At 39.0% G+C, this 15,676-nt stretch overlaps 1 protein-coding gene across 4 annotated transcripts in view; it reads right to left on the bottom strand.

Moving 5' to 3' along the window:
• PCDH9 (protocadherin 9) overlaps positions 1–15,676 on the bottom strand; it is a 975,348-nt gene that overhangs the window by 493,767 nt on the left and 465,905 nt on the right. The gene's annotated exons all lie outside the window — the stretch shown is intronic.

The following is a 15,676-nucleotide window of genomic DNA, read 5'->3' as shown; positions in this document are numbered from 1 at the left end:
TGCCAGTACCATGTTGAGCAGCGCTTTACCTCTCGTTGGCCTGTAGACTTTCTGCATCAGAAAGAGGTCATCCATGCATGAGAGAAAGCTTTGTGACAGCTCAGATTTGGCTGAGTGCTCCTCCCACGAGATGTCTGGGTAGTTAAAGCCTCCCATGACAATCATACACTGGGAGCGTGCTGCTTCAGCCAATACCATGGCAAACTCCTGGTCAAGGTCCTGACCCTGGGTAGGGCGTCTGTAGTAGCCTCCCACCATAGTATCCCCTGTGCCATGTTCCCCACAGATTTTAACCCAGAGGGTCTCAAGTCATCCACCCTGGGTGCCAATGTTAGCTTGCAGGGATGCATAGCTTTTCTTGACATAGAGAGCTATACCCCCACACCTTTTGTCTACTTGATCCCTCCTGTACAGGGTATAGCCATCTATACCTGTGGTCCATTCATGGGTGGAGTCCCACCAGGTCTCTGTTATCCCTATGACATCATAGTTATTTGCGTTTAGCAGGAGGACAAGTTCCTCCTGTTTATTCCCCAATCTCCTGGCATTTGTGTATAGGCATGCAAGTGTCCCCTTGGGGGCCCCTGCCTTGCCTATAGTTGCTCTCTGTCAGTTGAGGCTACTCCACCTTGGCACTATGTGCTGCAGTCCACGGTGCACATGTAAAAACGGCATCTGGGAGTAATAAACTCTGGCGTGATATGCGCTGGGGTTTATTGCGTCACATTAATTTTACATGTAGATGCACCCAGAGTGCTTTAAAGTGGTCTCTATGATGCCATAAACTGTTTTATATAGCTAATATTCAGAAATATTTAGTTGAAATATTTTGGATTGCGTGAACAGGAGTATTCAATGCAAGACACGGGAGATGATAGTGCCACTTCTCTGTACTAGTTCACCCACACCTAGACTACTGTGAGTGGAAATGGGTAGTTTGCAGTGTTAGTCTGAAGCCAGGCAGGAGGCAGGGTAAGGTGGCAACTTAGAGACTAACTTGCTCAGAGAGGCTAGAGTACTGTGCACAGTTTTGGGTTCCATGCATTAAGAAGGGTCTGGAGAAACTGGAGAAGTTCCAAAGCTGGTTGTCAAAAAATGGTGCATGAGGAAAGGCAAGATATATGAGGAAAGATTAAAAGAACTAGGCATGTTTAGCTTGAAAAGGAGATTAAGGGGAGACATGATATCAGTTTTCAAGTATCTGAAAGGCTGCCAAAGAGGGTAGGACATGAAGCAATAGTATAAAATTGCAGTACATTAGATTTAGATTAGATCTCAGAAAAATGTCCTCACAGTTCAAACAGTGAGGCAGTGCAGTAGACTGCCCAGGGAAGTTGTAAAATCCTGCATTTGCACATGGAGTTACACCAGCTGACACCCCTTCCAACCCTAAGATTATAAGATATTTCCATGTAAAAAGAGGGGACCAAAAGCTACTCATTAGGGTACATCTACATGGAAGTCAAAGCTGAGACTGCAGCTCAAATGGACATACTGGTTCAGATATTGAAACTAATGCAGCTGTGACAGAATGGACCCTACTGTGGGCTAGCTAGATTAATAAAAACTCAGGGTCCTAAGTGGGATTTGCAATTCAGACTGAAAGAATGTTGCTTCAGCTACGCACTTATCAGTATCCAAGATGGTTAGGTAAAAGCTACATTGGGTACATCTATACAAGCCACAATTCCACCCAAAACTAGGGAGTGGAGATCCATAGGGGGCTGAACTATTCTGCAGAAGATGTATTAGCCTTTTACTTGTGGCTATTCCAATTTCAAATCCTGCAAAGATCCACCCAACTATAGTAAACACCCATCCTCAAGAAGTAATCCATCTTAACATAGATAACATGGATTTTCCTGCAGGATAAAAAACACCATAGAAAATTTCCAAACAAGTAATGAATACATTAGGATACTATTGCATTAATGGATTGAATTAATATTCCAAATATAATAACCCTGATTCTGCTAAAGCAATGTGTCCAGACCAGGGAAGTCAAACTCATCCAAGCCTGCAGGCCAAATTTAGAGCATGGAATTGGTGCATGGACTGGATCCAGACCATAAACTCAGTGTGAGGGCGCTGTGTACAGTGTACAGCGCTGTGGTATCTGGTTTATGGGGTTGTCCATAGGGCCAGAAATTTGGCAGCAGACCTAGTGGCTCCCATGATTCTGGGTATCACAGTTAACACTGCTGTTAACACTGCCACCCAATTTCTAACCTTGAGCACCAAATGCCATGGCTTCATTGGCCAGATCTGGCCCATAAGCCATATTTTTGACACCCCTGGTCTAAACTAACTCAACAATGAGCTGTTGCAATCTTTCTGATTGATTGAATTACAGCAAAGCATCAGTATTTTGTGCACAAGTCTCTATGGTCAGCACACTAAATAAGCACTTTGAACTTTGTTTTATGTAGTTTCAATTTCATGGTCTCTGACATCTTATATTTTGCATGTGGGTTCTGATTCTCTGCATACACCAGTTTTACATCAAGTTAAGACCTTTGATTTCAATGGCGTTACACTTGTTTTACTCAGCAGGAAAGGTGAACTTGATGTACCTCCTGTACTGTATGTATTTCTATTGCCTGCAGGGTCCTAAATAACTATCTTAGTTGAAGGGAGAGTTAGAACTTCACTATATATATAGCATATGACTTATGCTGAAAGCGAGAGAATCCTAATGAACTTGAGTAAGACATATGTGTCCCACAGTGAATAAAGACTATAATTCATGAGTAGCACAGTCTCAAGTGAGCCATAAATGATATATTATAAATACCTCACGCAAGCATTGTTATTATAAGGCAATAGTATATTTCCTCATCTAGTTTTCTTTGAACTGTTTTTTTTTAAATAGTTTAAAAGGATGCTGTGTCACCATACATTAAAACACAATTACACTTATGCTAGCAGACATGAAGGAATAATCCCTTGAGTGCTACGTTCCATGGCCCTCCTAATGCTTTATAGGACATACCATTATTTTCAACAGACTATTAAAAATATTATAATGCATGCAGCCTTCATGTTGCTTCACAGCCACAGGCATTCCTGAAGTTAAAAGGACAATTTGGCCAGAGGGTTTTGTTCCATTTTCTCTCCCCTACCCCCACAGGTGGGAGAAAACTGCAGAGCCAACATGGTGCTTAAAAGACAAAGAACATTAGTTCTCATTTTATTTCCCTATGTCAGTGTCCTGCTTCCTTCATGGTAATAGGTTATTTACAGTACATTTTTTCCTAGTCTCATTATGACAAAACAAATTATTTTCACAGTCCCCAGCTGTACTATCTATACACCTAGCTCGTCTTTCAATTTAAAGCACTTAAAAGAAAACTCATAATGCTGCTTCTCCACCAGAGATGTTGTATCTGAAAAGATACAACTCATATTTAGCTCATTTTCAGCGTCTAGGGAAATACATCTAACTGCCCAATAGTTGTAAGACATGGACATATCCCCAAAGCAGTGCCATTATGGAGATATGCCTGGCAGCATTTCTGTGAAATGAATGGAGCATCATTAAGCTATTGTGTTCCTTAATCCTGGACTATAGTCTGGCACTCACAGTTATTGACAAGTTCCAAGATGTCAAGAGGAAGCATATTAGTCAAACCAAAACTAAGCCAATAATGCTTTCTGATGTGAATCATTTAAACCAGAGGTTGGATCATCGGCAACCTACAGACTATGAACTGGATCCACCCCACAGAACCTTTGGATCTGGCCTGCAGATACAGGGTATCAGCAGCATGTAGCGGTGGGAGAGGACCTCCCCAAACCCAGTGGTGGCAGGATTCTAGCGCCCACCTTCCCACCTCCGACATAGGGCAGGGCATTCTGGGCTACAGGTGGAAAAGGTTGCCTAACCCTGCTTTAAGCTATTTTGTGCTTCAGCTCTTTAATTTGTGTGGTAACTTTGAGTTCCTATGACACGGCAGAGGAAATGATTTGGTTGACTTCAGTTCTGATTAGCTTAACGCAAACTTAAGAGCTACCACATGATTTAAAATCCTCAGAGAGAAGATTCCCTTTTTTGAAATGAAAAGATTTCTATGCTTGGAGACAAAACTATTTAAAGGCTACACACATAGGAGCTTAAATCTCATTAAAATTCAATGGGTCTTAAGCTTTGAAGTGACCAAATCAAGTTTGGAAATGGAATTTCCGTTCCTGTATTATTCAGGCTTTTGGAGAAATTTTTATTCTAGATGTATTACTATGAACCTAGGACCCTAACTTTAAGCACCTATTTCAGGCAAAATATCAGCACATATTTCCTACACACATTTTATGTACACACATTAAGTTATCCCATGTGTCTGATAATTTATCCTGTTAAACTACTAACCACTGTATGCCTATTTTAATGGTGTGGTTTTAGCCACACTTGCTGATGTGTTTTATATTTGCAGTACCCAAGGCATAATTACTATTTCCGATTTCCAATTCCTGAATCAGTTTATTTAAAAGACTCAGTTTGAAGTGTGCTAAAGTTTTCTTGACAACAACCCAATATTCCATTAAAAGCTATATTTATTAGAAGTTATGTAATTCCCTCCATCTGTTGGTTTTCTCAGCAACAGTGAAAGCATTAATAATTTTGCCTCTAGTCATCCCAGTCTAATGGCTCAGAGTTTATTTCTCTTTGGTAATTTTTAATCATGGATAATGAGGTGCCGATCAAAGTACAGGTTCTGATGCTACTAGAGTTATTAATTTATTCAGTGCTTCCTATAGAAACACTTGGATGCTTATCTTGCTGGGACCATTTGACTCCTGCTGACTGCCTGCCCTTTGGGCAGGGGCCTGGACCCAATGATTTTGCAAGGTCCCTTCCAGCCCTAATATCTATAAAATTTATGAACTCTATTATACTATTCAACCTTCTCTCAGGCCCATAGGCCAGCATTATTAAAGCACACCAGCCACAGCAGTCAATGTCACAAAGCAATGTGAAATAGTTGGCATCATATCTGGCCATCCTTAGCTCTCTTAATCCCAATGATTACATGACTACAATGGGTATGTACCCATTTACAGTTGGGTTGGGTGCAAGTAGTAATTGGCATAAGCTGAAAACAGGTTTTGAACTCATGTGCTTGTATCAGTAGTTAGACATCTTATTTGGTTTGCCACCTATATAATACCAAACAAGACACCAGAAACAGCATTGAAGAACATGTATGTCTTTGTTTTTAATGAACTTCACCTTCCACAAGAGTGAATATTTTTATTCAGTTTGCAGATTCAGGTGATTCAGAATGTCCTTAGTTCTAAAAACCTTCTTCTAAATGAGACAGAAACTTGAGACTGAAACTTTCACAGTACCTTGAATTTCTATTAGTTGTTTGCAGTGGTTGTTCACCACCACACTTTTTAATAAATAAATAATAAAAAAAGCTATTCAATCTTCCTGCAATTAATTGGTTAGACCAGGCTGCATCCACCTGAATCATTTCTGATGGGTTCTGCATCGATCGGGTTGCTAAAAAACATACAAACAGAGACCAGGAGCTGAGAATTCATGGACTGAAATGACAAGTAAAAACTATGGAATACGTGCCATGGAATATGCTACAAATTAACAAAACAAAACCCCAGAAAACTCAGTTAGTTAGGAAGAGCCTGAAAATTATTTTCTGAAAGCACAGATGGACAAAATGGTCACCTAGGTGATATACTGACAGGTATGATTTAGTCTAAAGAACATGCATCAATCTATACAACAGCTCATAGCGGCAACATCCATTCCTTGACCAGCTAAATAGCAATAAAACACGTATAAGATTTTTGTTTCTTAACATTACAAGTTTAATTCTGTGCATCGTCTAATGCTAAATTTATGCCTTTCATACACTGGGGTAATAGTGGTATTATGTACTTCCACACTTAAATGCTCCAGAGCAAATTATAAACAAATATATACACAGCAAAACTAAGTAACAAGAAAAAAGGGTGGGGGGCAGGGAGAGAAGGCTTCCCTGAGTGGAGCTTTGGACTCCTAAAATCACTGGTAACTCCAGTCTGAAGTATACTGTGAACTTAGGTATTAATTTTACTTTACAAGGTTGTCAGGGCCAGGAACAGCAGTAGAAAACTCTACAATAAATAGACAAGATTAGATTAGAAAAAGTGCCTTTCATCCCAGACCCAATTAAAGGCAAAATAATTTAGAAACACATTTTTTCACACCTGATTGGTCATTCTCTTCCAACTAACATTAAATGGAGAGACCCACCCATTATTCTCTCTGAGGAATCAACCTAAGGGAAATTCCTTAATTTAATGCTCTGGATGCAGCTGCAACAAGGAGGCAGCCTAGTGCTGGAATGCCAGAGCTGTAGCAGGCCTCTGATTTGTATCAAACCGTATAAGAAGGAACAGTTATATTCACACAAAATGATAAAAAGCAAAAGCACATTCTTTTTCCTCTTTTTTTTTTTTTATTTTGAGCAGCAAAACTTTGTTGCTTCAGTTTGTAAGCAACAGCACTGAACTGTAACCAGGACAATATCATTTACTCAATAAAGAACTTGATTATTTCTGAGCACATGAGTCCTCCTAATTTGACTTTAGAATTCAGCCAAGCAGGAATGACGTGTCCAACATCTCAGCACAATGTTAACAATTTCTTATATTGAGTTAAGAGCAATGAAACATGCCTGTTTCTAGCAGCTGTTGGGAGCAGCAGGGTTCCTACAGCCTGCACAAAGAGAGGCTACCACCTCCCCAAATAGAAGCATTCAGACAAACAATGCACACCCGCATTCTGTCTACATTACTCTGGTCTTATGTTAACAGTGATTAATCACATTGTTGATTGGTATTCAACAGCTCACTGTTCTATACATGTGCACAGGTAAGATCGCTAAGCCACTCATTAAACTGACAGGGGAAAGGTACTGGATGGTGATCCCTGAAGAGTTATCATTAGCAATCTGGAAACTTTTCAGTACTCTGAACTGATATCAGATTCCAGAACCCCCTGAAGTTCAAACAGGACAGTACACTTTACACTCACTTACTAAGGATTGTGCCTGAATAGCACAATATTTTGTTAGATCTACAATAGGGCAAAAAAAAAGACACCTGGCTATATAGCTTTCTACACTGTTTGTTTGTAAAATGTTCTACTACATTGGCTAAATCGTAATAGAATCCATATTTGAATAGACAGCTTGGCTGCATAGTTTGCAACAGGTAAAATCTAGACAAATGTAACCTCCTCTTCTGTTTTGCTGCAAAAAGGTCACTCACTTTACTACTCAAACCTGCTCACCAAACAGTTTCTTTTGGTAACTGTTAGCCTGCAGTTTGTGATTAGTGTGTTGCAAATGTTTGAAGCTGAGATGTTTTGAATGGAAACATACAACATCCCTTTCCTAGTTCCAGAATTGACTGTAGGGGAACTCTTAAAATCAGAAATAGCTATAGTGCACTTATCTAGTAAACCAATACATTTGACTTTTGATAACTACAAAATCTAGTCCATGTGTAAAACATGACAGAGGTCATCTCATCAAGGTTTTGCTCTAAGTTATTCAACAGTAACAAAACAGACAATTGTAAAAGCATCTGCTACCTACCCACATATCCTTGTGGATTTTGGTCTCTATAACTCTTGACAGCTGTTTAAGTCATTACTGTATCCTCATCAATGTAATCAGTACCCTAAGGCTGCCCTACCTCTCAAATTCACAATCTGCAATTCCATTCTCTTCAGTGCTTTGGGGCACATCAGCAGCTCAAGCTTTTCTGCTTTGATGTGCATGTTCTGTAGCACTGACCCCAAAATACACAGGTCTAATGAATTGGCTTTAATGGTTTTCTTACCCACTTAAATGTTTTTGTTTTAATTGGTTATACTACCCTGTGTCCTGAACTACATTGAAAAGTTCACAGTATAGATGCTAATGGTCCCTTTCTAATTACTGCATAATGAACAAAGGTCTGACAGAGCAATTTCAGAGGTTAGACTCTACAATTAGTAATCCTCTTTGTGTTTAACAAAAAAACCCTCCACCTACAGTCTTACACACTTAATGTAACAGAAGTAATCTGCACCCAAAAGGAGGTAATTTTAAAACACCTGAACTTGTTTTAAATGTCTGCATAAATATTACTGGACTTAACGAATACATGTTTTTTTCTTACCCCTCTTCATCTACATGCAACTACCTGCAAGTTCAACTCCTCACATTGTCCTCTATGTGCACTTAACTTCCATGGTTCACCTCTCGGGGTGGAATTTAACTGAATTTACCTCTTTGTCTGCAACTAGGGACATCCAATAAAAAGGAGTTGGGCTTATATCATCTATTGGGTATTAAGCATGCAGACTTACATGAAGAGAAAGACAACCAGAAAACAGTACATTATTTGAGAGGATTATAATATCTTCTCTATATTAATTTTTTTTTTTCTAAACTTTCCCACCATTGCAACTCTTTCAATACTCACAAAAAAATTCTCTCTAATGAAGACTGAGTGTCAGATAGCTGATCATGGTTGCTTGCTCTGAACTGTATGACATGGCACGAGGTTAAAACACTAAACAACAATCTACAGCTCATTGCTACTACGATGGATCTGCAATTGTGGTAGTACGGATGGAAAAGTTTAGGATAAAATGCAATTGAAATCAATAGTTCATGGATCAGACCTGAGGAAGTTCATATTCCAGACCAGAAGTATAATATTAATGTCATGCTCTCAGACCCCTCACATTTCTTACAGTTACAGCCTAATACTTTAGAAGAAGCTAGAAGAATATTAATCCAACTCTGAAGTATAAACTACAACACCTGATGTTAAAATCTAAGTATACAAGCATAAGGTATTCAGGAAATTAAAGCTAAGGTTCAATGAGCAAAATTAATTTTGTCATATCTGTGCATACATGATGGTACTATCACCAGTTACACAACTGCATACTATTTCTCAGATATGCAGTCTAATGTCATACTTTTTATTACTTCAAACACAGATACACATCTGTTCAATTTGGTTAAGAAGCCAATGTGTAGAATAGCAAACCAGGTATATTAATTTTAACTTCTAAAACAAACGTGTCCTAAATTTCTGCTCTTACTGATGATTAACTAGATAATAAGGATTTAGGAGATACACATTTTAAAAATATATGTTAACTGTATATTTTCGCTTCTCCTTTCACAAAATCAACACCAAAAAATGTATTAGCTGTTTGCAGATCTGTTCAGTTAAAATTTCTAGATGTTTTAAATGAAAGCGAGGAAATAGGGAAGAAAACCAAAAAGTGGAATACATACTGATTCCATCTAGCAAAATTAAGCATAATTTACTTTATAGAAGAAAATAATGTTGCATGAAGCAAAAGAGCACACAACAGTTATTGAACCTGCAGGATATTACCTACCTAGAGTATAGCCAGTGGACTTGGCTTTGAATTATTTATTGTATCTCGTGGTACTTGTTTGAACCAGTTTTAAAATCACTTTCTCTTTCCTATGATCTAAATAATTCAAATGCTAGAACCACTTTCATCTCCAGTGAAGTCACAGATTACTAAACTACTATAACAGGTAGGGGAGGGAAAAATGATATCTGACCTGCATTTTATTTTTCCTAAAGTTAGAAAAAAATCTTACTATATTTGACTTTTGTCATAACAAAGAGATACAAAACAAAGAGAACAAGTGATATGTCATAGTCAGTCAATATGAATATTTACAACCTGCCTTTGGGAAAGAAATATGTATGAAGACACTCCCTCTAATGTGGTCCCATCAAGAGGCAGTGGTAAGCTTGATCTGACCCAGCACCACACCTACCCTTGCAGTAGAGGTAATTCAAAATACACAGCTCTCAAGGGTCCCTTCCCTTCTTTCCCCACGCTGATTATTTGGTAGCACAACAATACTGGAGATGGCCTAATAGGGACTTCCTTTGGTCAGAGACATAACAGAGTACTTAAAAGCCCTGGGCAGTGTTAGTGGCTGCACTTTGGCTGGCACCATGAAGCAATGCTGGAAGAATAGGGTGCTGCTCTTTTTGCACCCTCCCCCATCACTCCCCAGAAGAATCAGTACCCAGAGTTGGTGCCTGGAAATGCCCTAGTAGGGACTTTCTTTGAGATCCCTGGGCCATGTCAGTGGTGCCCTAGTTACCCATCCTCATTATGCTACTGCCTTAGGTATAACAGATCACAGAAATGAGCTTTCCTTCTTACTTCCTATATTAGTCACAAAAGCTAAAAAGTGCTTATTATTCATTATAAGAATCTGGCACTGATTATTAAGAATTGCATTCCTAAATGTTATATATGCCCAGCTGATAATGGTCAATACTTTCACTGAAAAAAGTAAAACCAAAACCTAGACGCAAACAGTCAGAAACGTGTTCCTTATAACAGCTATATACGATGGAGTTCAGAGCTTCTTGTTCACTGAGTTGTACAGTGAAGAAGACTGCAGTTCATTTACCCCCTTCAAAAACATTTTAAGTTGCAGTTCTAGTGGGTAGGCTTTGATTTCTGTTGAAACATAATAAGCAAATATCAGTGAGGCAGCAAGTGAGGAATGAACATTACCAGAGAAACAGCTATAGCTTTGAATCATATATAGCAGATGTGTATGTGGAGAGAGAAACACAATTTCCAAGAATGCACTCATCATACTCTATCTATTGAATTTTTTTGCTTTAGAACGCTTGTCACTATTTAACTACTTTTTAATGCTGCCTTCCTAATGACAGTCATCAAATAACAGGCAGAAAATAAACCCTGGCTTCTTAAAACTTGAATACTATTTGGCAAGTGAGATCGAACAATTAGGTTGTCATATTATAGGAATACAGGACACTAAGCTACACTAATTTCTTAGCATCCTAATAAGTTTTAGCCATGAAGCAAGCTGCACAAAAATGCATTATCCCTGAAGAGATGACTATCTAAACTGAACACAAATAAGGGTAGAGAAGAGTAGCAAGGATATTGCACAAGGATACTGAACAAGGGGTTACATAAATAAATGCAGATATTTATGGAAGGCCTTACTCCAAACCCCACAGAAATCAAGGATGGTCTTCACATAGATGATGGTGGTCTTCCCAATTGTTTATGTTGGTTACTCTATGAAAGAATCTGGCTTGTAAACTTTGTACAATGAATGGAGAGATGAGAACAGCAGCAGTCATACTTTGTTAGAGCTTCAGAGTGGGTTCTGTTCCTCTTTATTCCTTCTAAATTGTTCAGACTTTCCCATCTTCTCCCTTGCAGTCTACAACACTAAGGAACGGGTTCCACAGAGCTTCCAAGGAGGGAAAATTACATGGAAGTAGCTAATGGACAGAGAAGGTTTTCCATCTCCAGTCCACATGTAAAATAGATATTTATAACTACAGTATCCCTTCCATATGGGAATCTGACAGAAAGCTAACTGACATTTGCAATAAGGTAATATTCAACATGACAAAGATAAATAAAAGCTAATGACCCTGAGTCAGGGGTGAACAATTATTTTGGCTGACAGGCCACTTAATAAGTTTTGGTGAGCTGAAGAGCTGCATGGGTGACCCTGCCCCTGGACAGGTACCCTTCCCCCTGGCCAAAAGAAAACCTGCCCCTTAACTCACCCCATGCCACCTGACCTTTGCCACTGGAAATTCCTCCCCTTGCCTTCAGAAGTCCTCCTTTTGGGAAGTGGGGGTTGCCAACATGGAACCAGAACCCCCCCCCCCCCCCCCCCAAAATGGTATACTAAAAATCAAACTTCTATTACAACATACATTAACTTCATTTCAAAGAATATTTTTAGCCTGATTTATGTGTTTGTGTAGTGTATATAGAGGTGATTTGCACAATAACTCAAAATAAAGTCTTACTCTTGTGTATGGTGTGTGTGGGGATGTGTGTGTGATGGGGTGTTGGTGTGTGTGGGGGGCATGGGGGAGGGTGTGGGTGTACGGTATGTGTGAGCCCCTTCCACACACCCCTTCTATCCATGGCAGCAGCAGGCAGCAGTCTTTCAGGATGCTCATGGCCTGTGGCAAGTGGAGCTTCTTGGCAGTGCACAGCTTTGGCCCAGTCCAGGAGCTGCAAGTGGCAGCAGAGAGCAAGGTGGGGCTTGGCCCTATGTGGAGTGCAGCAGGGGCAGCTGCAGGCTGGGCTGGATACAATTAATTCGTGGATGAAATCACCTGGTGGACTGTATTTACTTAGGCCCCTGCCCTAAGTAAATAGGTCACTCCATGAACCAACCAATTTACCTGTAGGGTATGATATTACTAACTGAAACTGAATACACACAAGACAGAGGTGATGACAGTGGGCAGAAAGCTTGACTTGTGGAGCAGAGGGATTGGGACACCTATCACTGATAGGGTTCTGTCTCCTCTTGTCATTCAGGTTCCAGTCTAGGGATGCTCCTAGATCTTCTACTGTATTTGGGTCTTCAGGTAGTGGCAGTAGCTAAAGTGCCTTTTACCAATTCCATCCAGTGAAAAGGATGTGACCCTTTCTTTCAGATTCACCATCATCCATGGACAGCACCATCCATGTTTTCATCACCTTGATGTTGCACTACTATGACGTGCTGCCCTTGGCCGTTCAGAAACTATGGCTAGTGCAGAACACAGAAGCCTGCCATCTGATGGGGGTAGGTCACCAGAAGTATATGACTTCAGTGCTCCAGAATGGCTTTCTAGATGTAATTCAAAGTGCTAGTTTTGACCTATAAGGCCTTAAACAAAAGTTGGGGCTCTACATACCTAAGAGAACACCTTCTTTCTTGTGTCTCACTGTAATTGCTAAGGCCATCTGAGAGCAACCTTACGCGAGAATCACAAATGAGCCAAACCTGCTTGGCAAAAGTGTGTGGGAGGTCATTCCCAGTAGTTGCCCCTCAACACTGTAACTCCCTCCCTGATGGCCCCTCCAGACCCAAAGCCAAGACATCTTTCAAAAGAACTGTACAGACATCCTATCTGGGCAAGCATTTAGCAAAAAAGCTAGGCTAGGATATTTAGTGGGGTTTTGTTTTAGGTTTTCTCCTGTTTCCAGGTATTTTTTCCCGTTTTGTAAGTTATTTTGTTCTCCTGCTGTAAGCCACCCTGAACTTCTGCTGGGAAAGGCAGCATCTAAATTAAACACATAAAAAAGTAAATAGTTTGATTTGTATTAAGATTCATATTTTTGTAGAGCTTTTAAGCCATTAGAAAGTGAAGCATTGATTAATCATAATTGAGTGTGCAGGACAGTTAGAAATTCTGAACTCCAGAGACACGTCACTTTTCTTTGTCCCTGTCTGTTCAATTTCTTTCATCACCTACGGATGGAATTATTGGTTTTGTGACTATATACATTGTAGTGATAATTGTAACAGACATTCACAAAAAGACACTGAAACATCTGGCTGTTAGCACACACTAGGCCATTATTACTATGTAAAAGTGGCTTCCTTAAGATTTAGAAGTGCTAAAACTCAAAGAAGAATTACTGGTGGGGCCCATGCCAAGGACATAAAATGCACTATAATCACAGGAACCAAGCGGAGTCCTCTTCAATTGCTTTCAACTTCTGTAATTTTTTTGTTCCCTTCTAACAGATCTAGGAAAAGGAAAGCACTCCTTCACATCCAAGTTTCTCCTTCATGTCTATTTTATTACAACCTAAATTAAAATATAAATTAAAGTCTTCAAAGTATTTAATAAAGTAAGATGATAATCTGGAATGCGTACAAAATGGTTTATATTTAACACTGATTTCTCCATTTTGTGAAATTAAATCAATGATAATTCTGCTTTAGTAAGTAAAAAGTTAAAATTTGAATACAGGTTTTAAAATACCAGAAGTATGCACAATCTCACTTGGTACATATTTACATTTAATTTTCATGCTTAAAGGACTTGCATTTCTACTCTCCATGCTGTACTTTAATGCAAGCTCTGGGTAAAGAACATCATCTTCATTAAGCATCAACCAGCAATCAAACAAACAAGAATATTTCAAAGCGGTATTCCCACCCTGCAGGGTTCCAGTAAAGGAAATAATAAAGTGAAATATGAAAAATAAGATTGCTTTTCAAGAGGAACAGATCTAATTAAAAGGAGGACCTAACATCTTCATGGATTAATTGGGAACCAACTGAGATAATCAGACCTTTGGGAGTTAGATTACACCCATCATAAACTGCTTTTTTCACAACTACAGGTTAAGTGCTTAAAGCACTTAATTGGGGGTAGCTCTATAAGAAAAGTGGAACTTGTTCAGAAGAATTAATATTGAGTAAGGCAATATCCTGAAGTACTTTGGGATCATTAAAAGCCACATTGTCCCTCCTCAGCACAAGTATGTGGGATTCTTGGAGCCAAGCTGATGTCTGTGGTTACATTTGTACCAAAAAAAGAAGCCCACTTGCACTCCTGAAGTTTGACCTATAGACCACATATAGTTATTCTCTACATTAGCAGTTTAAATACAGTCTCACACACTGTGATTACACTTTATGTGAGCTGATACTTTAACTGTGGAATAATATCTTTTCACATCCTCCCATATACTTCTCAAGGCAGTCACCAAAATCAAAATTGGCTATTTCACCAGAAATCTACACTGAATCTAATGAACATAAAATAGTAAGGATAATCATAATCTGGAGACCTGATTAACTATTGTAAATAACAATGACTTCTCATAATTGCTCAGTGGTCAAATTTCAGTTGTAGCATTTAAAAAAAAAATGATTCAGGTTTATGATACAAGTGGTTAGAAGACCTTGACATCTGATTGATGGACTGTAATTGTATGTCCATTAGACCATGTGGTAAAGTACTATAGAAGAACTTTATTCATATAGAATATTTGATATATAGACATGCTCTGACTTGCTGTTATAATCACTCCTTTGTATTAGAAAAGCTCTGGCAGGAGGAAAAGAAATCACACATACACTTCTAAAACTGTTGTCATGATCTTTGCAAAGTGATAAAATTCAAGGCAAAGTTAATTTCATTTACAGCCACAAATCTTATTTAAATGCAAAACAACTACTGTCAATACTGCTTCTTACTCCCCCTCCTCCCCTTAAGATTAGATGCAAATAATTTGTTGTTTGAAATGCGTAAATATCTAAAAATACTACGGGCTAGAGGGGCCTGTTTCACTGCAATGTTACTCCAATTTCATGCCAATGTGAGCCCACTAAGTTAACAGCTACACTATCTAAGAATGAAAAAATGTGAATCATTCCTAAAGCTCCAATCCAGAAACAAATTAAAACTGATTTATGGCAATAGGATGTACGTGAATGTTTAAAATGTTTTCCTAAATTGGGATGCATTCTTAAATCAGGGTCTAAATCAGTCACGGTCAATGTTTTGGCTGCACAGGCTAGATGAATGGTACAGGGCTGGTCTGCAGGCCAGAAGAGATCCTGCAACACCTCTGCATGGGGATTATGTCCTGCACTGCCCTGTGTCTGATCTAGAGCACAGAGGGTTTGAGCACCCCTGTAGGTGGGTCTAAAATTTTGAAAAGGGCAGTGTAGATAGTGAGGTGCATCATCACATATAAAATAACACGTTTCTCTCCAGTTGAAACAAATTAGAAGCTTTACTAATATGCTAGGCACCTACAGCTGTATTATTCAGTTTAAGACTGAAGCAAAAACAAATATAACTT

This window comes from Crocodylus porosus, unplaced genomic scaffold, assembly GCF_001723895.1.
Source record: "Crocodylus porosus isolate Cpor-Errol unplaced genomic scaffold, CroPor_comp1, whole genome shotgun sequence".
In the NCBI taxonomy this organism is placed as follows: Eukaryota; Metazoa; Chordata; order Crocodylia; family Crocodylidae; genus Crocodylus; species Crocodylus porosus.
Note: the sequence above shows the minus strand (reverse complement) of the source record. Positions and strands in the feature narration are given on the sequence as shown.